The sequence below is a fragment of the Ictidomys tridecemlineatus genome, chromosome 11 (assembly GCF_052094955.1).
Source record: "Ictidomys tridecemlineatus isolate mIctTri1 chromosome 11, mIctTri1.hap1, whole genome shotgun sequence".
NCBI lineage: Eukaryota > Metazoa > Chordata > Mammalia > Rodentia > Sciuridae > Ictidomys > Ictidomys tridecemlineatus.
In genome coordinates this window covers 41,777,800-41,801,725 of record NC_135487.1, presented here as the reverse complement: position 1 = coordinate 41,801,725, position 23,926 = coordinate 41,777,800, and the positions used below count along the sequence as shown (strand labels likewise).

The 23,926-nt window shown below is 45.8% G+C and overlaps 2 long non-coding RNA genes across 2 annotated transcripts in view; both read right to left on the bottom strand.

Moving 5' to 3' along the window:
• The window catches only part of LOC144368064 (uncharacterized), a 64,631-nt gene that overhangs the window by 25,869 nt on the left and 14,836 nt on the right, over positions 1 to 23,926 (bottom strand). The window lies entirely within an intron of this gene.
• The window catches only part of LOC144368065 (uncharacterized), a 29,395-nt gene continuing 11,481 nt past the window's right edge, over positions 6,013 to 23,926 (bottom strand). The window contains exon 2 of the long non-coding RNA XR_013427805.1: positions 6,013 to 6,173. This is a non-coding gene — a long non-coding RNA (uncharacterized LOC144368065). The remainder of the gene's footprint in view (positions 6,174 to 23,926) is intronic.

Genomic DNA, 23,926 nt, shown 5'->3' with positions numbered 1-23,926 from the left:
AGGACCAGCAGCAAAGGGCTTCCCCCTCTCCCTGGCAGTGAGTGCTTCCTAGGGAACCATGGCAGATGGAGGCCATCAAAAGGAGATTGAACAGGGCTGGTGACACCTGCAGGGATGAGCCTTACAGGTCTCCTTGTGGGGACTCCTCCAGCTGGTGCTAGGGGAAGAAAGCTGAGCTCTCTTTGGCAGGGGGGAAAGAGGCCCTGGAAACACAGTTTCCCCCGGGGGGCTTGTGCAAAATCTGGGATGGACCTGGGCCTTGCAGAATTTAGAATTTTCTAGCCAAAATGTGTCTCCAGAAACATGGAGTTCTATTCCTTAACTCTAGAGAAGAGAAAAACTGAGTCAAAGAGGAAAAGAGATTTGCCCAAGGTCATGAAACAAGTCACTACAGAGCAAGTACTGGCACATAAGCTTAAAGACTCTACATTCAGTGCTCTTCCCAAAAATAAAAATAGGAGCCAATGTTCATCAAGCACTTGCCACATCCGAGGTGCTAAGTGCTCTAAATATTTCTACTCACTTAATCTGCACCACCTCCCTATCAGGCTGGCAATAGTATTATTCCCACTTTACAGGTGAGAAAGTGAAGCAGAGAGTACTGAAGCAATTCTCCCAAGGTTGCACAGCTGGCAGAGTTAGGATTCAACTCAGCAGTTTGCACTTCTTTTTATTATTATTATTATTATTATTATTATTATTATTATTATTATTATTTGTTCTTTTTAGTTACACATGAAAGTATTATACAAACATGGAGTATAACTTCCCATTCTTGTGGTTGTATATGATACGGAGTTACATTGGTTGTGTATTTATATGAGTGTAGGAAAACTATGTCCAGTTCATTCTGTGTCTTTCCTATTCCCATCCCCTGTTCCCTTCTTTCCCCTTTGTCTAATCCAATGAACTTCTATTGTCTCCCCTGGCCCTTATTGTATGTTAGCACCCGCATATCAGAGAGAACATTGGCCTTTGGTTTTGGAGGATTGGCTTATGTTGTTTAGCATGATATAGTCTCCAGTTCCATCCATTTACAGGCAAAGACCATAATTTCATTCTTCTTTATGGCTCAGTACTATTCCATGGTGTTTATAGACCATATTTTCTTTATCCATTCATCTGTTGAAGGGTACCTAGGCTGGTTCCACAGCTTGGCTATTGGCTGTGTCACTGTAGCATGCTGATTTTTAGTCCTTTGAGTATAGATTGAGGAATGGGATAGCTGGGTTAGATGATGGTTCCATTCCAAGTTTTCTGAGGAATCTCCATACTGCTTTCCAGAGAATTTGCACCAATTTGCAGTCCCACCAGCAGAGTACCAGTGAGCTTTTTCCCCACATCCTCGCCAACATTGATTGTTATCTGTATTATAAGCAGCCTGCATTTCTAAAGACCATTCAGAAGGGTACAGAGACCATCCAGCTGCTCAGCTCCAACTGAGGCAGAATCCACCAAAAGCAGAATCTATCCATGAACATGGGCTTCACTTGTTAAAATCTGGTTGGTTTTGGACTTGAGAGGGATCCTCGGTCTTCCCCCACTCACAGCCCTTCCTCACTCTGGAAAAGTCAGGGGTCCACACTGATGAAATGCCAGGACAACATACTAGCATTTCTTTCTCCATGCTAACTGCAAGTTCCCAACTCCAATGACTTAAAAGCAGACACAACAAGGTCACATGGCAGTATGCCCGCTGACCCCCACTCTCGAGCTACTCACCACCCTTCTACAGCTTGCTCTCCATCCCTAGTGACTACCTTGAATGGATCACATCAGTGGGCTCCTTTGCCCTCTAGACAGTGGGAAATATGATCAGGATATTAGAGGAAAAGGAAAAAGAGAAGGTAGGTGGTTGCTCCCACATCCTTCTCCCCACCACTCACGCAGGCTGGCTGACACCCTCACGTGCCGGTTTCTACACAGCCCTCTCTTGTCCGGTTCCAGTTACCACGCCCTGCCCTCCACCCCTCAGGGATAAGGATGAGAAAGGAGCCTCTCTGGTATTGGCTCCAGGGTTCTGCTGCATCCCATAAACACTTCCTCCAATTTATTCTAATTGGAGTGTGCTGTTTCCTGGCTGATCCCTAGGTTGTTTCTTAACCTTCTGGATCATGCATGCTGCCACAATCCAGGTGTGCCAGGACTGACACAGAGAGGCCAGGGGCTCACTAAAGTGCCCATTTTAAGAAGCCAACCAGGATCCTCATGCTAAGTAGCTCATGTTAGCATCACCACGGGGGAAGGTTTTGAGGTCTAAAACCCAGTCTCCAGAGCCCTCAGCCTTAGACACTGGGAGTTTCCACAAATAGAGCCAGAGTGTCTTCTCAGGAGCCAGAGTCACACATTGCAACCCTGTTCTCTAATCCTGACAGCAGTGCTTCAAGATTTAGGTCATTATCCCGTTTTACAGGTGAAGAATGAAGCCTAAAGAGTTGGAGACCAGAACTGGTGACATGCCTTTCCCCTCTGCCCTGTTCCTCTCTAGAACATCTGGGCTAGATGACTGGGCCACTGGGAAAGAAAGGGATTAGCTAAGTGGTCCTGCCCTGACGTTCTGGGGCAATAGGACATGTAACTCAGATAAAAGGCTGGCAAGTGTTAAAAGGGTTTCAGGGCTTGGGCATCAGAGCAGCACACAGAGTCACCCAGAGCAAGTCTCAGGAAATCTGAAGGTGTCACTCTCTGGCATCTAGTTTTCTTCCTCATCCTTACACCATCCTCATTCCTCTTTGAGGAGCCTCAACTTCCAACCACTCCGCCTCCATGTGGTTCAAATAGGGCCGTCCCTGGCTCCACCCTAACTCGGGGATTCTGCCCATAGACTATTTAAGAGGAATAGTCCTTTCCTGGTGATTGGTTCCAGATGGACATACGACCTGAGTTAGTACAAAGTGAGAATCAGCCTTCGGGCTTTTCCTAAAACCAGAGCAGGAAGCTTCTAGAAACAAGATGAGAAGGACCGCATAATAAAGCATCACCAGTAGTGCCAGTGGCTATCTTTCTCCTTCACTCTGAAGCACCTATCTGAGATTGCAGAGAACATAAAGCAGCAGAGGTGAAAGACAGAGAGAGAAGGGAAACCCTGGGCTGGGGATACAGCTCAGTGGTAGAGTGCTTCCTTAGCAGGCACCAGCCCCTGAAAATATCCTGACTCTATCACCTAGTTTCAGTCATGTTTAAATTCACTACTGTAAGGGTCCAGCGAAGCGTCGGAGGAAGAGACCACACAAGAGACTGGCTTCATGCAATTGGCAAAAGGGGATTTATTGATTCAGCATGCTGAGGTTCCAGGCTCACTCAGGAAGATAGTGCAGCCCAGAGCCCAGAGCAGAGGTCAAGAAGAGCTTAAGTACACTTTTTGGGGAGGGCGGGGGGCTTTGCATACATCAGAACAAATCATCATGAGGCGCAGGAAAATTGAACAACAACTCTGAGACATGATTAGTACATTCAGTGGCGGGAACAGGCTGGGCAGGGGTGATTGGTCACTTCTAAGCAGGGTACACATTCAAACTGATTGGTTTTAGGGCCTAAATAACTACGTGACATACTACACAGAATCCCAGGTTATTAGACAACCAGTGGAAACAGTGGGGATATTTACTGGGCAGTTCAGGTATTGTCCTAACAGCTACAGGGATTACAGGTTCTGGGGGTAGCAGAGGAATTTTAACAATACCTAGTCTTTTACTTTTTAACCCAGGCCTTGCAGTTTAGAAACTTTACAATGTCCGGTCTTTTACACTTTAACTCAGGCTTTGCAGTTTAGAATCAGCTTAGAAATTTTTCCTTTACACTACAATCTCTAGGCTCTTCAGGGAAGGCAGCCAACCCAGCCCCTTTTTTGATTAAACTAATTGGGGTTTCTGACGTATCGGGAACCTAGAGTCGTAACCGATGTAGAAGGTCTTACGCTCCGTCAAAGAATTTGGGTGTAGATCAGAGAAACTGAGGCAGAGGCCTAAGTGTATGGAACCCTTTGGGAGAGGGCTGCAATCCCCAGCATACCTAATTTTTAAGTACACCAGCCTCTGAAATCATGCTGCCTGAGTTTGAATCCTGACTGGCCTCCTCCTGACAGTAGGAGGTGCCTTCTGAGCGATGGTTTCCTCAACTATATGATACAGATATTCAAAACCATGCCTTCCTGCTAGGACTATTAGGAGGATTCTATAGCATGCCAGACATGCAGCAATCACAACACTGCTTGGCAGACTGTGAACCTTTAGTAAACATTGGATCTTCACATCCTCTAAGGTACACAGACCACCTGAGGCTCATTCCAAGCAGCAAGACTCACTTCAGATTGAGACAGTCGAGGCCAGACATCTGGACCTGCACCCAGACCAGGCTGCCTCAGAGGCTCTGGGGCAGAGCCTGCAGGAGAAGCCTCAGACTGACCAGCTCCCCTGGGACTAAGACAATGGGGCCTCCAGGGGTTTCGAGACCAGCCGGCACATACTTCTGCTCTGTCCTACTGGGAGCCCCTTCCCTTCTTCCCATGACCACCACTTAGTGTTGACCATTAGAAACCCATATTCCTGCCTGAGAGAACACAGGGCCAGGCCCTCCTACGCTAAACAATTTGTATTTATGCTGCTGTATCTAAAGATAGAACAGGAATATCTTTCGTTAGAAAGCAAATTGTGTATTTCATTTATTAAATTAAGAATAAGAAAAAAATGCATAGTGAGAAAGGCCCTGAAACAGAAGTTGGGAAGCTGGAGTCCTAGTCTAGGTCTGTCCCGGCTCCCCATGAGACCTTGCATTTTAATCCCTTCCCCTCTCTGCACAGCAATTCCCTCAACTGTGGAATCCTGGGTGTGAAGCGGCCAGAGAGGGAGAAAGATGGTAGTTGGAATCAGTGGTCCTGGTGGCCTCCTGCGTGTCTCATGGTCCGGAAATTCCCTTCACCACAGAGACCAGCGGCTTCGCAGAGTCATCACTCCTGATTCTGGTTCTCTGCTCCATTCTTTCTCACCATTTGCTTTTCAGCTTCTCCTGTGTGTCTCATTAACCCAGGACTTTAGGCCATGTCTCCTTATCCTCTCATGCCTTTTTAGAGAAGGTTCTAAGAATTGGTTGATACTATTAATAAGTGTCCAGTATTTGCATTCACACTTTGCAATTTTAAAACTAACTTCCTGTTTATTGCTTCCTTTAGCCCGGGATTCCTGGAATCCTATAAGGAGGATAATTGTATCTTACCTTTTCCATTGTAATTGTTTGTTTCATTGTTTTCCTTGTGAAGTAGGATCGCCATGGGGACTGCTTCTGCTTCCTGTGGATTCTTTGCCACTGGACCCCCAAAGCTAAAATGTACTATCCCCGTAAGGTAGACTCTTAACAAATATGTGTTGAATACATCAACCAGGCCTGTAGCTGACTGAATGTGGATCTTGATAAAGAGGGAGGAATGAATCCCTACCCTAGTGAATGGTACCAGTGCTCACCTGGCCACTGCAGGTAAAGCAGACTTAAAGAAAAGAAGGAAATCAGGAAGATTCAAGGGCTCATCAGGAAAAATTGGAGCTTCCCCAAATGAACACATGAAGAGCAATGCCCAAGTAATGCTTTCAGAAGAGCTGGGAGAAGTTGTTTGGGTGGTTTTTATGGACTCTGGTCATTCTGCAACCTGTAACACCAGATCAGGTGGGTCTCTAGTGTCTCTGTTCTCAGCAAATCAACTGTGACAATTTAGGCAAGATAGGGGAATATTTGGACTTAGATCAATCTGGGGGGGGAAAATCTATAGAAGTTTCATGAAGAAGAAAAAATGAGTCCTGTGTAAGCCTATTTTGGACCCAGGTTGGACTCTGTAAACAAAACCACATGAATGTTGGGGCATGCCGGTCCATTAGCTTCAGGGGGCATTCACCACACCTTCCAAATGCCTTCTTTTAGTGGGACTTTAATTAAAGGGCCAGAGAAAGTCTGGCACAAGGAATGACAAATGGGATGCGGATCACCTTTGAAAGGCCATTGGCACAGAAACAGAGAAATCTGGGCTGGCAGGGATGCTCAGCATTTATTAAAATTCCCAAAGTGTGAACTCATGCATGAGTCGGGCTGTCAGTGGGCTGCTGGGAGGACAGTGAGGTCCATGATGAATTCTGCACCACAGGCCTTGCACCATCTCCAGTTCCAAGACTGGGGCTGAGACAGGAGAGCTAGAAAACAAAAATTTGGATATGGAGCATCAGGAGAGCAGGGCCTTGATGCAGAGCAGGACTTGTGGTCTGGGCTGTCCTAGCTTAGGTGTGCTTAGACAGGAGGCACGCGTGGGCCTTGGCAGTTGACTAGTCTAAGGGGATGAAGCTGGAGGCTGAGGGAACCATCCAGGTTATACCCCAAGCAGAAAGGAAGGGTTGTCCTCTGGGGGTCCAGGGGACCTGAAGGACCTTCACAGGCTGTTCTTTGTCATTCCCGTGAACGTCAGTGCCCCCATGGTTCAGTTGTTGCCTGCTCCTCCTCTCAGTCACTGGGCTCCAGCTCCCACCTCACTCTTGACAGCCATTCTTAATTTGCAATCCGCCTACTGGAGCTCTCCTACTGCCTTTCTTAGACACCCTTCAAACTCAAGATCCCCAAACCGGATTCACTGTCCCACCTCCTGCCCAACACTGCTCCAGCCTGAGTCCCTTCTGTGAGTGGTGAATGGCGGAACTGTACACAGAGACCTGTGTCCAAAACCTGGGTGTCAGCCTCAACTCCTCTCTTACCCTTGAGCTCCTCACACAGATAGTCACCCAAGCCAGCTGTCTCTAAGTGGATCTCAAACCCAGCCTTGAACCTGGGCCACCTCATTTGCATTGTAGGTACTTTCCTACCTCGCTGGGGTAGTTGCAGTCAAGCTAAGTGATTCAGAGACCTTGGATGTCTCTGCTTTCCTTCCTGTAGGCCACAAGGACACTTACCCAGCCCTGATCCAAGCCATCCAAGCCAGCTCCAAGAGGACTCCAGGGTCTTAACTTTTTACTCTTGGGCTCCTCATTTCCTCTGGGCTATCCTCCCAATGTGGCCTTGCCAGGCAGTCTCACCCCTCCTGGCTACTCTGCCCCAGATTCCCCCACCTCAGACTCTGAGTTACACTGCAGCACCTCTCCAGAATGAGTCTTCCCTGCATTCCTATAGTTTCTGTGTTCCTTATCATCAGGCAAAATTTTTGCCGGTGTGATTAGTTAGCAAGATTAACCTTGGAAGGAGATCATCCACCCTTGAAGAAACCTGGTCGGGTGCAGCAACAAAAATAGAGGCAAAGACACCTTCAGGTTCCAGTTCCCCTCTCCAAGCACCCTGGCAGCCACCAGCCCATCCCAAAGTAAGTCTCCCATAGTAGAAGGTAGGATATGACTTCTGCTTTCTTGTGTTGGTCCAGGAGACAAAAGGACTTGGCTTCACCATATACACATGTGCATGAGCGCATACACACACACATACACACACACACACACACTTCCCAGTAGTCATAATGGGTTACTGGAGGAAAAGGAATGGGTTCCTTGTTATAAGAGAAGGAGGGAAGAGAAACTGGGGAGGAACAAATCTGTGGCTCACACTGTCAAGTCAGACTCTTTAGTTCTGAGTTGGTCCTAGAAGCAGAAACTGTCTCATTTATCTCTCTAGCACAGGGTCTGGGCAGATCTTAGCATGGAGCGGTCACAAGTCCCGGTGCCCCCTGGACCACAACACCCCTAGAATCATCCTGGAAAACTGGTTAGCTAATACCATGCATCAAAGAAGGCCAAAAAGAACACTTCACCCAATAGCACGCTCCATCTTGGAGATACATCATCCAAGGACATAAACTCCAGAGGTATCTCTACATTCAGTCCATTTGGTTATTGCCTGCTAAGGGTACATAGAAATCAGAGTTATTGGGCAGAGTACAAATGGGAACATGATGAGGGTTACATATTCCTGGATGAAGGGGAAAGACACTTTAAGCCCGAGGTTGGGTGTTTTTCATTCATTTAAGCCATTTAAACTCATAAGGATATAGCAAGCAGATACTGTACCTGGGTTGCTATTCTACAAGTAAGAATATAGAGGCTCAGAAAGTCTAAGTAACGTTCCTGAGGTCTCCCAGCAAGTGAATGGCTGCATCCGGACTTGAACTCAGGTTCTTCTTCTTCAAAGCCTGCCATCCTTCACATCCTATGAGCCTGCCCTCCTCCCTTCAACAGAGTCATCCCAGAGGTCCACAATAGAGAAATCAGAACTACTGAGAAAAGCAAGGGGGCAGGGGTGTGGCTTAAAGCAAAGCCATCTACAATGGCAGGAGGGGAAGGGGGAGCTTTAGCTCAGGGCTGGTGACATGCCAGACCCAGAATTTGACACTCTACAAGGTATTTCATCACGTTCTCATGGAAGCCTATAAAAGAGGTATAATTATCTCCATTTTCCAGAGGAGAAAACAGAGCATAGAAAAGTGAAGAAACTTAACCAAAGTCACCAACCATAATGGAGCTGAGTATCTACCTAACCAGCCAAGGGCTGATCATCCATGCCCAAGGCCCAAGTCCGCTGCCACCACTGACTAAATTGTCTATAATCTAAGACACAGCGACCAACGATTGAGAAAAGCCTAGTGCTGAGCATATTTGGCCAGAGACCAGCCTTCTCGGCAGCTTTGGAATCCAAGATAGTGTGTCCCTGTTAACACTCAGAGCAAGGGTATTTGGGAGCTGGGAACTTTGGAGGAAATGCAGGACACTTCCTGACCCCCTTCCTCGCCCCAGGCCCAGCCTCTGGGGAGGCCATATGGAAGCACTTTGCCTTCCACTTGTGGCCTCCCAATTTACTGCCCTGGCTCTGATCTGCATGTGTATTGTTCTTTAAGAGGAAAACCCTGCAAAGACCAACAAAGAATAAAACTCAGCAATACATGAAGGCTCAAGTGACAAGAATTGCTGTCATTAAGAGACTTCCTGTCATCTAGATTGCTGGCTTGCTAAAATCTTTCTTCTTGTTCTGCTCCTAGTTCAAGTGGCACCTCCCTTAGGAAGCCACTCCCCCGAAGGAGTTCTCTCTCCCTCTCCTGTACTCTATTGTGTGGTTAGTTTAGAATTTGTCATTTTCACACCAATAACTACTTCTACTCCCTCACTAAATTGTGAGCATATCACAAGCACAAACCCTGCTTTCTTTGCAATAACAAAAATATAAATGAAGAGCCCCCATTCATCAGGTGCCTACCACAATCTACATGGTTGACATTCATTATCTCCTTTAATATTTATGATAGTCTAAGTTTGTTTCAACAACTTGGGAACTGACGTCCAAAAAGATCATCCACAGGAGGCAAACCTAGATCCAAGTCTGGTCTTTTCCCAGTGTGCAACAACGCACAAATATTTATTGAAAAAATATATATTTGTGAACTCCTGGGTTCCAACTCTGTCCCCCTGAGTGTCAACTAAAATTGAATATGATACCATTTCATTTTTCTATTATTGCATAACAAATCAGCTCAGATTTTAGTGCTTTAAAACAACCATCGTTTTCTTTGTTCCCAATTCTGAGGGTCAGGGATTCTAGGCTATGATGTCCAGTTGGTCAGGCAAACATGAGGTGACATGTGGCTGGGAAGGTATTTGTGTATATGATTAACACTTTCAATAAACAAGTTTTAATTCAAGCAAATGGCTCTCTACAACATGGGTAGAACTCGTGCAATCAGTGGAAGGTCTCAAGAGCAAAGACATGGGCTCCTAAAGAAGAAGCGATACTGTCTTTAGACAACATAGAACCTATTCTGAGAATCCAGTTTGCTGGGTTAACATATAGGCTTTGGACTCAAGGCTATAACAGGAACTCTTGCTGAATTTCCAGCGTATCAGTTAGTTCTTCAGATTTCAGAGTTGCCAAACCTATAATCATGTGAATCAATTCCTTAACATCAATCTCTTTTCCATTGTTTTAGTCAGTTTTTTTTTTTTTGCTGCAGTGGCTAAAAGAACCTACCAGAACAATGTTAAAGAACTAAAAGTCTATTTGAGAGCTCATAGTTTTAGAGGTCTTAGTCCATAGAAGACTGGCTCCATTCCTCAGGGCTCAAGGTGAGGAAGAACATCATGGCGGAAGGGTGTGGCAGAGGGAAGCAGCTCACAACATCAGGAAACAGAGAGAAGTCTCCACTTGCCAGATACAAATATATACTCAAAGACACAACCTAATTCCCATCTCCTTCAGCCACACTCTACCACTTCAGTTACCACTCAGTTAATCCCTATCAGGGGATTAATTCACTGATTGGGTTAAGACTCTTACAACCCAATCATTTCTCCTCTGAACCTTCTTGCATTGTCTCACAGGTGAGCTTTTTGGGGACACTTAGCATCCAAACCATAACACTCATCCTAGTTCATTGTGTATTTCCAAACCAGAAAATCTGATAAGGGGTAGTTTGCAAAGGACAGAGATTTGTTTCTTACAAAACTTACAAAACACTTGTTTCTTACAAAAACTTACAAAAGTTCTGGAGACTAGGAAGTCCAAGGTCAAGAAACCTAAATCTGGCTAGGGACTACTTGCTGCATCATCCCATCATGGAAGGCAGAAGGGGCAAGAGAGTGCTCACAAGTAAAACACTTTCATAATCAACACTAAGCCACTCACGTGGGCTTTGCCTAATCACCTCTCAAAGCCTGCCCCCCCTCAACACTGTTGCATTGGGGATTAAGTTTCCAACCTGTGAATTGGGGGGACACATTCAGACCATAGCATACATATGAGCTGTATGTTTTTTATTGGTCATATATACATCTGAGCTGTATATCTGTTGGTTCAATTCAATTCTGATGTGGAAATCAGAGCAAAGCTGCCTCAGACGTGGGACTTTACATGAGTTTCCTTATTTTCCTGTTTGGACAGTTTGCTATGATAATCATCACACGCACATTACAAAAGCATTCACAATCATCATCTCTTTTACAGAATGGCACAGGTTCTAAATTAAACCTTTGCAGATCAGACACAATCTGATGAGGCCCAGCTGCTGCCACTACTAGGCTCTGGGAAGAACCACTGACACTTCCTTCCACTGCCCATTCTGGACACCAGGCACAAAGCAGGCAGCCCTGGCCCCAGAGTAGATGCCAACTTGCTCCTGAGCCACTGGCTCCAGATGCAGAGCATTGAAAATGGACACTTCATCCACTTTCTGGAAATTTTTGCTATGTGGAAAATTCCTGACCTAGAAAGAACTGGATGAAACAGGCTAGTGGGAGAAGATTCAAATCTGTCTAGCAGTGCCAGGAGAGACCTGGTCTCATATATGCCCAGCCCATCCTTACTCAACCCACAGATCAATACCAGACATTCACATTCAATACCCCTATTAATGCATATGACAAACGACCTTTTCAAGGTTCACTACCTGTATGGGGAACTGTGAGAGTTCCCAGCAGGAAGCTGGGAGTACACTCCAATCTGTAATAAAAGGGCTATTCTTAAAGATGGGAGCAGAGTTTCAGGAAACCAACAAGGGCTAGTACAGCGCCCTGGGGTTAGCAGCAGCTAAGCTGCCTAGCAGGAGGCCAACTCTGTTCTCCTGGCTGGGAGAATACCCTCCATTCAATGTCTCTCCCCTCCCACTTCACCCTCCTGCCAGTGCCTGGACCAGAAACCAGAGGGCAGTGAAACCCACAGAACCGGTTCACGGGATCAACCGCTTAGGTGGAAGGCGGTGGAGAAGAGAAAGGATTAGAAGGACAAAAGGCATCCAGTAGACAACCCTGCCACCAAGCAACACACCATCAGATGTTTCCAGAGGGCATTTTCTGATTCTTAATTTATTTTGTGGTTCTAGAGACTGAATCCAGGGTCTCCCATATACTAGACTAGCACTCTACCACTGAGCTACACCCTCCAGTTCACCATCAGATGGTTGTAAAGATTGCCCCCCTCTGGTGCCTGACGTGACCATCCTTAAAATCCAATTTTACTTGATTAGACATTTTTAGGGGGAATATTCCAACCCACTAAGAAACATCCTTGGAGGCTCAGTGTTCTGACCTGTTAATTTCAGATAATAACCCTTATTTCCCAGGACTGCTATGTGAGGATTCAATGCACACATGTAGGCCAAAGATCATTATGAAGTAAAAGCAATATACAGATATGCTATACTATACCTGAGGGAGGTGTTACCTTCTGACCCCAACTGGGATCTTTCTCCCTCCCAGAATTGTAGAACCAGTAACAAAACTGAGAGTTGACTGAGTGGTGCAGGAAGGTTTATTCTTGGCTAGAAACTAAAGAAAAGATGAGAAGAAAAAAAACTCATAAATGAGTCTCCCACCCAAACAAAGGGTGATTCTTTTGAGGAGAGAAATGGCAGGAGTTTAGCTAACGAATAATGACTTTTTCTGGGGAGGGGCTAGGTCCATCCCAGACATGGGGGACCACCCTTCTTTAATTCTTATGTAGGCCTTTCCAGACTGGGTGGGAAGCTGCCAGGCCAAGACGGTGCTAGCAAGTGGGAATTGTACTGGGTTCATGCCTCACACTAGGATGGGTAATTGTCTGGAGATGAATGGCAGTCCAACATGAAGTCCTTTAGGGCTGAAACTGGTTTTGCCTGGCTCCATTCTGCATCCTATTTTCATAGAAGCAGCCAAGGTCAGGTATCTTGTCTGAAATTCAACAGTGATTAGCAAAAAGTTTTGTTTCTTGGGGTTTGTTTGCCTGGTGACAGGATTAGAAGGCCCTCAGATATGAAGCCACCTCTACACGGAAGAGCAATCTGTCCACTCCAGTTGCTTCCCAACACATCCTATTATGTCACTCCTTAGCTAAAGGCCCAGGCCAGCTCCCAGATCCCACAGAGAAACCTTCTCTGACATGTGACCAGCAAAGAGTCCCAGCAAGCCCTGCAGCACCCACGATGCTCACCTGTATAGGCAGCTGGGAAATCGCTCCCACATCAGCTCCACCAAGGAGCCTGGGATCCAGGAGCCTGGGATTGTGAGCATCAGCCCAGCTAGGATTTCAGGAATGTGCTTCCCTCCAGAGAGGCCCAGGGGAGCATTTACAGCCACAGAGTTTCTTCAGGGGCTGATGCAGTCAATCAGGATTCCAAAGAGTGCATTCCCCAGGGAACAACCTGGTAGAGGCTGCTGGCCAGTCAGCCAAACCAAAGGCCATCCCAGGTATCTTTGCAGGACCCTGCCAAGCTCTCAGCAATATTAGCTCCAGAACTGATGAGGCCAAAAGAGGCTCTAAATGACTCATTTTACATTTAAAAGAAATTGAGAGGGTGTGGCAGGGAAGGTGACATTCCCCCTTTCCTAAGGGGTGCAGCAGCAGGACTGTCCAAGCACATGGGAGTATAGCACTTACACATGAGTCCCCTCGACTTCAGACTATCTCCATTTCAAGAACACCTGTGATCTTCTTCCCCACCACCCCGGGAAACATGTCCAAATCTCCTCAATCTGGCAATGCCCAAAGCTCCCAACTGGCCCCAATCAACTTTTATAAGTTTATTTCTCAGTGTCACACTGGTGGACCTGACCTGATTTAGGTTCCACATCCTGACAATAATAGCATTTGCCACAAATTAAATGAGATTATGCATATAAAGCCTCAATACCTTGCCTGACCCAGAGGAAGACGGGGTACTTTTGACAGTGTCTACCAAACCAGCCTCCTGCTTGTCCTTTGCTCTGGAATCCTGCCTGCCCAGTCTTCCGCAAGTGCAAGCCCAACCCTAGGTCCACCTCTCTAGCTTTAGCACACTCATCTGTTCCCCCACTTCCCTGCCCTAACCTACCTTTCACTGCTCCCTCAGGACTCCAGGTAACCACACTCACTGTGGGGTACAAATACTATCAGATTCAGTACCCAAAGACTAGGGTTCAAATCCCAGCCTCTCCAGTGACTACCACCAAACCACCCACCAGTCCCTCAGCCTCTCTGGACTTCTGTTTCCTCTTCTCTAAAAGAGGAAGAAATACCTCCCCCTTCCACTTGTGGAATGTCAACAGGATGATATATGGGAAAGGACTTTGTAAACTCTGAAATGCCATGAAGTGTTAGGGGGAAAATGCAAACGATTAAGTTTTAGGGCAATGGTAATGCTAAGCCATAAAACCGTTTCTTTCTTTCTTTTTTTTTTTTTAATGGTCTGGTTCAGCTTTTGTGGCCTATACTGTTTCCTCTAGAAAATCTAGTGTACTGATCCAATGATCCAGGAGAGGTTCACGTCACTGATAAGCAGAATTTCTATGAGCTCCCTATTCCCCCACCCCTACCAGATCCCATTCTGAAAAATGCAAAAATAATTCATGCTGTTGCTAAGACAAAAGGAGTTCTACTTCTTCTCGTTTGCTAGGTGCTTTACAATTTATAAACTGTTCATACATCTCGGGCCTCAGGAGGCTGCAGTTGGCCTGAAGTGCCAAACATAGTTCTCTGTAATCTCTGAGATAGCCTGGTCACTGCTCCCTCACTGAATCCAAAGAGAACAAAGCTTGGGATTTCTTGAGAACTTGGGAGCAGCCCAGCCTCGTCCACAAAAGGCCAAATGCCCATGAGAAATAGGATTCTTTCAGAAGCCCCATCACATGTGCAAAAAAAGCCGGGGTTCTCTAACCAAACAGGTGAAAGGATTGCTTCTTTTGTTTCCTCTCTTGCAAAGTCAAATCCAACCATGCTGCTCCACTTTCAGGTTCACAGCCTTGAAACACTGAGACCTCACCTATCAACCCATGCAGCCTGTCAAGGTCTCTGTACTTTCTATGTCAAGGTGTTTCTGGCCTCTTAACCTTTCTGGCTGACTTTTGTTTTGCAACATGTAGTTACAGAACTTCACAATGCTCAAACTGTCCAGTATCTTTGAGACAGGGAAAGATTCTAAGGGATGCAGATTAATATGTAAGCATAAAAAGACTAACCAGCCTGTTTAATACTAAACAGCATCATAGTTGGCATTAGAAGCTATAGTCTAATGTTTCGGGCTGCCTCAGTGATTTCTATTTAAGTGATGGAAATCCTGCCAAGGTAAGAAAAAGAAAAATTAAAATATTTGTCTGATTTTATATCCTGGGATACATAAGAAAAATCATTATCCTACTTATGCCTCTAGCCAGTTGTGTAACACCAAATGAATCAATTCCACTCTCTGAGTTTCAGTCTCCTAATTGGTTAAATTAGAGAGTTGGACTATTGAGATAGAGCAGGCACAGGCTAGACAGGCTGCCATGAAAGATGCATCCATCCAGACATTGCCCATGCAGACATTGCTATTCAATCCCAGTACTCATTCCCAGCCCTGGAATACAATACATTCCTTCAGGTGCTTGCAGCCAGGTCAGACCCAGCGCAAGGAGTAAACCAAACCTATGTGCCATCTCTGAGCTAGATGATTTCTGAGGATTTTTACCTGTCTTAACATTCTTTGATCTATGCCCTAGAGAATAGGGGGGAAAGCACCAGAGCAGAAATCAGGGAACCTGGGGCCTAGTTTCTGCCCCACTGTGGGTTTTCAGTGCCACCAAAAAAGTAACTCAAAATCTGGGTCTCTTCTTCCTCATTTGTAAACTGAGGGTGACAGTTTTATTCTTGTTACTTTTCAGAATGTTTGTGAAGATGAAAATGAAAATGAAAACCATGTGGAAGGGCTTTATGCACTGAAAATCCTCTGGAAACTGTAGTAGAATGACATTTATTAAGTACCATGCTCAGTACCTTAAATTTATCTTTTGTCCCATTTCTCCCAGCACCACTGCAAAGTTGGGGACAGGTATAGGGTCTGCATTCCTCCAGAGCAGGCAGGCTTAATCCTTATCTGCATCTCAATCCTCAGCCTGGAGCCTGGGGCATTTGATAAAGATTGGTTGATTTAATACAATTGTGTGAAGGAAATTGCATCATCAGGGACATATTTTAGAGGGTGAATTATGGCTGTTAGGATGCATTGGGCTGACTTAACATTCAAATCCTAAGGAGGTTTGAGAGTGTGATGCATAGACTTTTACCTCATGGTCCCAAGATAGCTGCTCCAGCTCTAAACATTACATTTTTCAAGTGTTTGTCCAAAGTAAGTTAGTAGTTGGGATAAAGGGACTGTTCAAATTAGGGAGAGAGCTCCCATTGAATATTTCTCTCCTTTTTCCAATAGGGAGAATCTTTTCCCTGGTGACTTTTCTTTATGACTCTTTGGGCCACATGGTCTTCCCTGTGTGCAGGGGAGGGGAGGCTGAGAATGTGAGTCTTGAGAGGAAGACAAGGGAGGAAGGGTCAGGAATAGCTCCCTCTGGCCGACATTGTTTGAAACACTCCTCATGTGTTGGTTGCCCAACAAATTAACAAATTACAAAATTACCACAAACTTAGTGTTAAAACAACAAAGATAATAAATGTATTATCTTACTGTCCTGGAGGTCAGAAGTCCAAAATGGATTTCACGGGACAGGCTATGCTCGCTTTGGGAGCGCTAGAGAGAACCCACTTCCAGCCTCCACAGACTGCCCTCACTCTGGGATCAGGACAGGTGGCCTCCACCTTCAGCCAGCAGCATGGCACCTTCAGCTCTCTCTGACTCTGGCTCCTGTTTCCATTCACACCTCTTCTCTCCCCTAACCTCTGCCTCCTTGTAATTACATGGGCTTCCTTCAGGATAATCTCTATCTAATCACACCTGCCCAATCCCTGCTGCAGCATAAGGAGGCACATTCGCAGGTCAGGGATCAGGATGTGGCCACCTTTGGGGACCCATTATTTGACCCGTCACACCTCATGTGATTCCTTGTCAACATCTTCCCCCAGAATAAAGACATATTCCTTCCTTCAATAGCTTCCTTCCCTCCTGGAGGAAGACGGAAAAACAAAAAGAAAAGAAAGAAACTGCAGACTCACAGGAAACTGTCTATGCCTGTTTAAACGCCTGTGATGAACATTCAAAAGACAGCCGCAGAAAGCCTGGCTCAGGCCCATGTTCTTCTTTGCAGCTCTCCACCAAGTTCTTGGGAAGGAATACCCAAGACAAATTGGAGAACAAAACCCCTGAACCTGGGTGGGAGAGATACTACTTCTTAGACTAGCCAACAGCACCACCCAGAGCCCAGAAGCAGGAAGGGGGAAGAAGGGCTGTGGTTTGGTACAGAATCTGAATGTTCAGCCAAGTGGTTCTGAACCTTGTGCCCCAGAGCACAATATGTGTGCCCGTGATATGAGGCTGGCCCAGGCCTGAGCAGTGCTTTTTACCTTCCCAGGTGAATTTGGTGCTTAACTAGAAATACTGAGTTCAGTGAAGCCATAAAAAATAGTCTGAAAGCCTTTGGGCCCAGGGATTCAAAAATAAATTTGACAAGGTTCCTCCTCTCGAAGAGCTTCCAGTCTAGATAGACTATGAGAGCTGGAAGGGATATTGGCCATAACTAATGACTCTAGGCCGTATTCTTCATCTGTGCCGTAAGGTAATAATAACAGCCCCTGCCTTATAGGGTTAAAACAGTTCCTGTAATTCACATAAAGCACTTAATATGATGTGTGATACAGGATATTCATGCAGCAAGGGTTGGGGTCTATCTGGAGATACAGGGATGGGATACAGGATGACCCGCACACACTGAGTCATCTGGACATAGCATCTGAATTCTTCTTACTCAAGTCCTTCATTGGTGGGGAGGGGATTTAATCTGCCACACAAACTACCACTGTGGTTTTCATTTAGGGGAAACTGAAATCTAGGAAGGCCAAGTTCATTGGATGAACTTATGCCAAGTTGGAGGAGGGTCCCTATCTTCTGGGACAGGTGCTCTGCATATGCAGCTTTTGGGCCATTGCCAGCTTACTGAACTGTGCCTCAGCACAGGATGCTGTGCTCAGGATCTCTTCTGATAAGCAATGCTGGATGTCCTCGTCCTCTTTCCTCTCCACCAGCTGCCTCAAGACAGTTCTGTAGCAGTAGCATGACCTCAGTCACTTTTGTGGGCCAGAGGACCCCTGCATCATTTGAAGAACCCACACTCAGAGATAGAACTATATCCACTAATAGAGCCCTGACACTTGCCTTTTGATAATTGTGTGAATGCATTGTCTCAGATAACCCCCTATTTATTGTACTAGGCCAAGATTTTAACCCCACTGCACAGGTGAGGAAACTGTGACTTAGGGAAGTTTAGTAGGTAGTCCAAAGTAAAACTATTATTAAGAGGCCAAAAAAGGATTCTAACCCATGAATGATACAAATGGCTTAACCATTGAGGCATACCATTCAACTTCACACATCCATAGCTTCAGGGGGCAGATCCATTAAGCTCTTCCGTGCTCCTGAAGTTCCCAAGCTTCCATCCATCATAGCATGTCCTAAATTACACTGAACCTGTCCTGTCCACTCACAGGCCTTCCCCATAATGTGGAGGGCCTCTGGCCACAACGCTTTTGAAAACACATGCACACTTACCACCTTCTCTACCAGCTATGTCCTACCCGCTCTTCAGAATCATGGTATAGAGTAAGTGCTCAAGGAAAAAAAATAAACTACTGAGAGAAAGAACTATTATAAACCCACACCTTGGGAGCACAGGGATGATAAAAATTACTGGTAACTATTTTGTCCAAACATGGGACAAAAATTTGTTTCCTGTAAATTTAAATAATCAAAATCACAGCCAATTTTTAGACATCAACAAAAAGAATACAAATTATATCATGCAAAATGTACTGATAACTAATACACAATGCCCTTCCCCTAACATCATCACTAACGATGGTGATATGTAGAAAGGGTGCTAATCATTAAGGCACACTCCTCCATATAAACTGATGGAAACAGCTAGCAGGTGTCCGCCATCTTTGCTGTAAAGGGACCAATGAAAGTCTGCTGAAAGGAGGAGAGGAGCAGGTGCATGGTGGAAAACAGAACCAGCAGGGTGCTGCGAGGGGGAAACAGAAGAGAAGCTCAGAAGATGGGACAAGAGGAAGCTGAAGCCAGCAGAGGAAATTCCAAGGAGGTGGCAGGTCAGAAGCCACACAGGCGCAAGCAGGGGCGTCTGGCAGGCGGCCAGGGCACATTCTGAGCAGCTCAGCTGGACACACAGCTTTGCTCCCTCATGCCCCAGGCACTCAGCGGCTTTGCTCTGCAGCTCTGTCTCCCAGGGTTCATTTTTTATCTTTTTTACTTTTTCCTAAATGCTCCTTCTTATTGTTAATCATCATTATTCTGCAAAGCAATTAACCCACCCCAAGCCCTCCTCATGGAGAGCTAATTCTAAACAAATTAACCAACTCTAAAGAATGCATGGGTAAATACAGGAAAGGATTCATTGCAGGCCCTTAGGGGAAAAGAGATTCTCCCTTCTGGGAATGGTTAAGCACAGACTTTCCTACATTTGGCTAAATTGCCCCTTGGAGACCCATTCAGGCCTGATGTTAAGTGACAATTCCTGAAGACCATATGGGCCACCAGGACAGCTGGGCCCATGTCCACAAGAGGGCAGTGGTGTATGCAGCCAGAACCCATGTTCTCTCCTGTCCTCAGCTCCAAAGTGAAGCGCCTGCACTCACTCTCTCTCTCTCTCTCTCTCTCTCTCTCTCTCTCTCTCTCTCTCTCTCTCTCTCTCTCTCTCGGGCAGGGGGTGGGGCACAGAACGGCCACCAATGCCCAGATAGAAAAACTCATCCACAGTCTCACAAACAACAGAGCCACATCTCCTTCCCCACATCAGTGGTTCCTGTGGGGAGTCCCTGGTGATGGACAATCTGGGGCCCACCAGGCCCAGTGAGTGAGAATCTTCAGGTGGGGCTCAGGCTTCAGTAGTTTTTAAAGCACTCAAGGGCTAAGAAGTCCTATCACATTCTTTGCTGCCTCTCAACACACAGCATGCAAAAGAGATAAATATGAGTCTTCTGTATTTTTAACAGGCCTCGTGAGACCAAATGGAAGAAAGTGGTAATAAAATATCCAATATTGTAACAAAATGTCTATGAAATAGTATGTTAGTTAAGGCCCCAGCAAACAGATGTCTTACTCAAATTGGCCAGCTTGGAGAAAGTTACTACAAGAATTGCAAAAGTATGGTCAGGATGTGGAAAGATCACAAGGATCAGCACCTGCAGGGATCCCCCCACCCAGGCCGAACCCAGAGAAGGAAGTGGTCATGGGAACCCAGAAACAAGGCAGGCTGGGTAAGAAGAGGCACCTGGCAGGAGCTGGGACCTCAGCAGAGGGAGGCAGACAGGAACTAAACACGCCAAGCCCACTCTCCCCAGCCTTCTGAGCTCCAGAGGCCAAAAGGCAAGAGAAAGTCCCTGGAGGGCAGCTTCCTGGGGCACAGATCAGGGTGGCAAAGAACAGAGGGTGGATCCTGAAGTACAAGCAATCACCAGGGAGCATTTGTCCACCCAGCAAGAGCTGAGTGAGCCGTGCCATATGCTGACACCATCGCATGGAAAACAACTTCACTTTAAACCTCTATGAGGGAGAAAGAGACTTTTTTCCTGGTTTGAGCACAACCTAAGAAAAGCACTGCTAGGAAAACAGCCATAGGCTTTTAGAGTATTTCCAAACATTCTAACTTCTTGGTATTTTTTTAAAACATAATAATGAGCATCTTTCCTTGGAATTGGACAGTGGGAAAAAGTTTCCATTAAGTAACAATACATTAAGTTGTAACTGCCTGGTTAGAACTCTAGAATTCCTTTAAGAGACTTATAAAAGTTATCTTCCTTATATTTACCATATAATGTCTTCCAATTCAAAGAAATTTTATGTGTATTTCCTATCTATTTCCTGACCCTCAGCTCCCTGCACCGGGGTGTTTTTTTTTTTTTTTTTTTTTTTTTATTGTTGGTCGTTCAAAACATTACATAGTTCTTAATACATCATATTTCACAGTTTGATTCAAGCGGGTTATGAACTCCCAACTTTACCCCGTATACAGATTGCTGTATCACATCAGTTACCCTTCCATTGATTGACATATTGCCTTTCTAGTGTCTGATGTATTCTGCTGTCTGTCCTATTCTCTACTATCCCCCCTCCCCTCCCCTCCCCTCCCCTTTTCTCTCTCTACCCCTTCTACTGTAAATCATTTCTTCCATTTATATTATCTTGTCTTACCCCTCCTTTCCTCTTATATATCATTTTGTATAACCCTGAGGATCGCCTTCCATTTCCATGCGATTTCCCTTCTCACTCCCTTTCCCTCCCACCTTTCATCCCTGTTTAATGTAAATCTTCTTCTCAAGCTCTTCGTCCCTACCCTGTCCTTGTTTACTCCCCTTATATCAAAGGGGTCATTTGGTATTTGTTTTTTAAAGATTGACTAGCTTCACTTAGCATAATCTGCTCTAATGCCATCCATTTCCCTCCAAATTCTATGATTTTGTCATTTTTTAATGCAGAGTAATACTCCATTGTGTATAAATGCCACATTTTTTTTATCCATTCATCTATTGAAGGGCATCTAGGCTGATTCCATAATCTTGCTATAGTGAATTGTGCTGCTATGAACATCGATGTAGCAGTGTCTCTGTAGCATGCTCTTATTAGGTCTTTAGGGAATAGACCGAGAAGGGGAATAGCTGGGTCAAATGGTGGTTCCATTCCCAGCTTTCCAAGAAATCTCCATACTGCTTTCCAAATTGGCTGCACCAATTTGCAGTCCCACCAGCAATGAACAAGAGTGCCCTTTTCCCCGCATCCTCTCCAGCACTTATTGTTGTTTGACTTCCTAATGGCTGCCAATCTTACTGGAGTGAGATGGTATCTTAGGGTAGTTTTGATTTGCATTTGCACCGGGGTGTTTGGCTGACCCTGAAGGCAGAATTAGGGGTTACATAAAGAACCCAGTGAAACTGGGTCCCAATTTTGTATTTCCTCAGTGGGAAACCTTGGCCCACACACTTACCTTTCTTGGGCCTCAGCATCCTCGGTCATGAGAGAACTGAGTTGTAAGTTTCAAACATTTTTTGTTAATATTTATTGTTTAGTTTTAGCTGGACACAATATCTTCATTTCATATTTATGTGGTGCTGAGGATCAATCCCAGTGCCTCATGCATGCTAGGCGAGCACTCTACCACTGAGCCACAACCCCAGCCCTCAAACATTTTTTAGCAGAATTTTTTAAAGAAAATCAATATCTATCTATCTGTCTATCTATCTATCTATCTATCTATCTCTATCTCTCTCTCTCTCTTCTCTCTCTCTCTCTCTCTCTCTCTCTCTCTCTCTCTCTTTCTTTTTTTTTTTTTTTTTGTACTGGGGATTAAACCCAGGAGACTCTCAACCACTGAGCCACATCCCAGCTCTTTTTCATATTTTATTTAGAGACAGCATTTGCTGAGTTGCTTAGGGCCTCACTAAGCTGCTAAGGCTGGCTGTGAACTCACAATCCTTCTACCCCAGCCTCCCAAGACGCTGGGATTATAGGTATGCACCACCTCGCCCAGCTCAAAGAAAAATCTTTATGACAACCTACTACCTAACAGATTTAGTAGCTCTAAACTTGTTGAAAAAGGTCCATGTAACCTGTGGCTAAAACCTTGAGTAAATTCTAGAAGGATTTCACATTCCTTACAGACCATCTTCTATAAAATACTTGTTCCATGAGACAGTGGTACCAGCATTTGAAGAAAAGAGAGGGGGCAAGAGAAGCAAGACCATACACTTGTGATCAGCAACGTTCAACAGACTTCTTTACTGCAAGAATCATCAGGGCTTTTAACATGCAAATGTGTCCCCCCTAATCTCCAAACTGACAATTCATACAGAGTTGTAGAAATGAAAGAGTGACCTAGACAAGTGTCTCTCAATGCCACAACTCCCAATCAGAAATAAAATTTATATCATACATGTCCCCCCCACACACACACACACAAAAGAAACAAAATTTCACAAAACAATTACACATCTTAACTGCACTCTGATACTGTCTAGTTGCTATCATTTCATTTTAAAAGTGTTCAGGTTAGGTCTGAGACAACCAACGTGTGTTGTGGACCTGGGCCCTCTTGCAGGCCTCACTGGGTCATGATGCATAATTCCTCACAGTCGCTAACTTGGCAACTAGGAGCTCTAAGACTCCACGTGCAGCCTGCAGACTGCTGTGGGTCTCAGAGGCACAGATGAACTGATTCCTTCTAGGGTTTAATCTCGGGAGCTTCGGCACTTCTCTTCGCAGCTGAGTTGGGCCAGAGAACTGGGCCAGAGAACGTGGGCAGGATGGAGTGAAGAGAGCTGGCGCTGCCCTCCTCTGGGAGGTGCCAAAGGAACAAAGAGCAAGTTTGTGTCCAGGGCTGCCAATCCGATCCCATTCACAGACACTAAATTCATTCCGCCACCGCGCCCTGCAGGCAGCCCCCCGCACCCCGGGGCCTGCCAGCCGCTTCCACAAGAGCTTAGTGTCAGATCTGGGCAGCTCTCCCTGCCTGATGTGATGGGCATTCAGGTCGCCTGTGAGAATCGGAAACGGAGGCCCTCTTGTCAGTTGAAAAACAACATCCTCCCCCATACTCCCACGTGTGCCTGCTCCCGCCCCATCCCCAGGAAGAGCCAGGAAGCTGGGAACAGTTCTTGGGATGTGTGTCCCGCGTGGGAAGGGCGCTGGAGAGCCTACCCAGTACGCACAGGCCATTGACCCTCCTGCTCCTCTGCCTTCCCTTCACCCACTTTCCTTCCTTCTATGGAGGACTTGAAAGGAATAATCTTCCCAGAGACCACCTCCCTGCTAGTGGCCTCCAGTGAGGATGAAGGAAAGAGAAAACAGCCCCACCTGGGGCACCATCTTGGGTACCTTATACAGTAGTCTTGTCACACTCCCCTTTCATACATACGAGGGAAATGGGTTTAGGGAGGTTGTCATTCAAGTCGTCTCTTCCAAGTTCAAGACCCACAAAGCCTTGGGGAAGAGGGAGGGAGCAGGGACAGCAGATCAAACTTGGCAGCTCTAGGCTTGGGCAAGAGGCCAGCG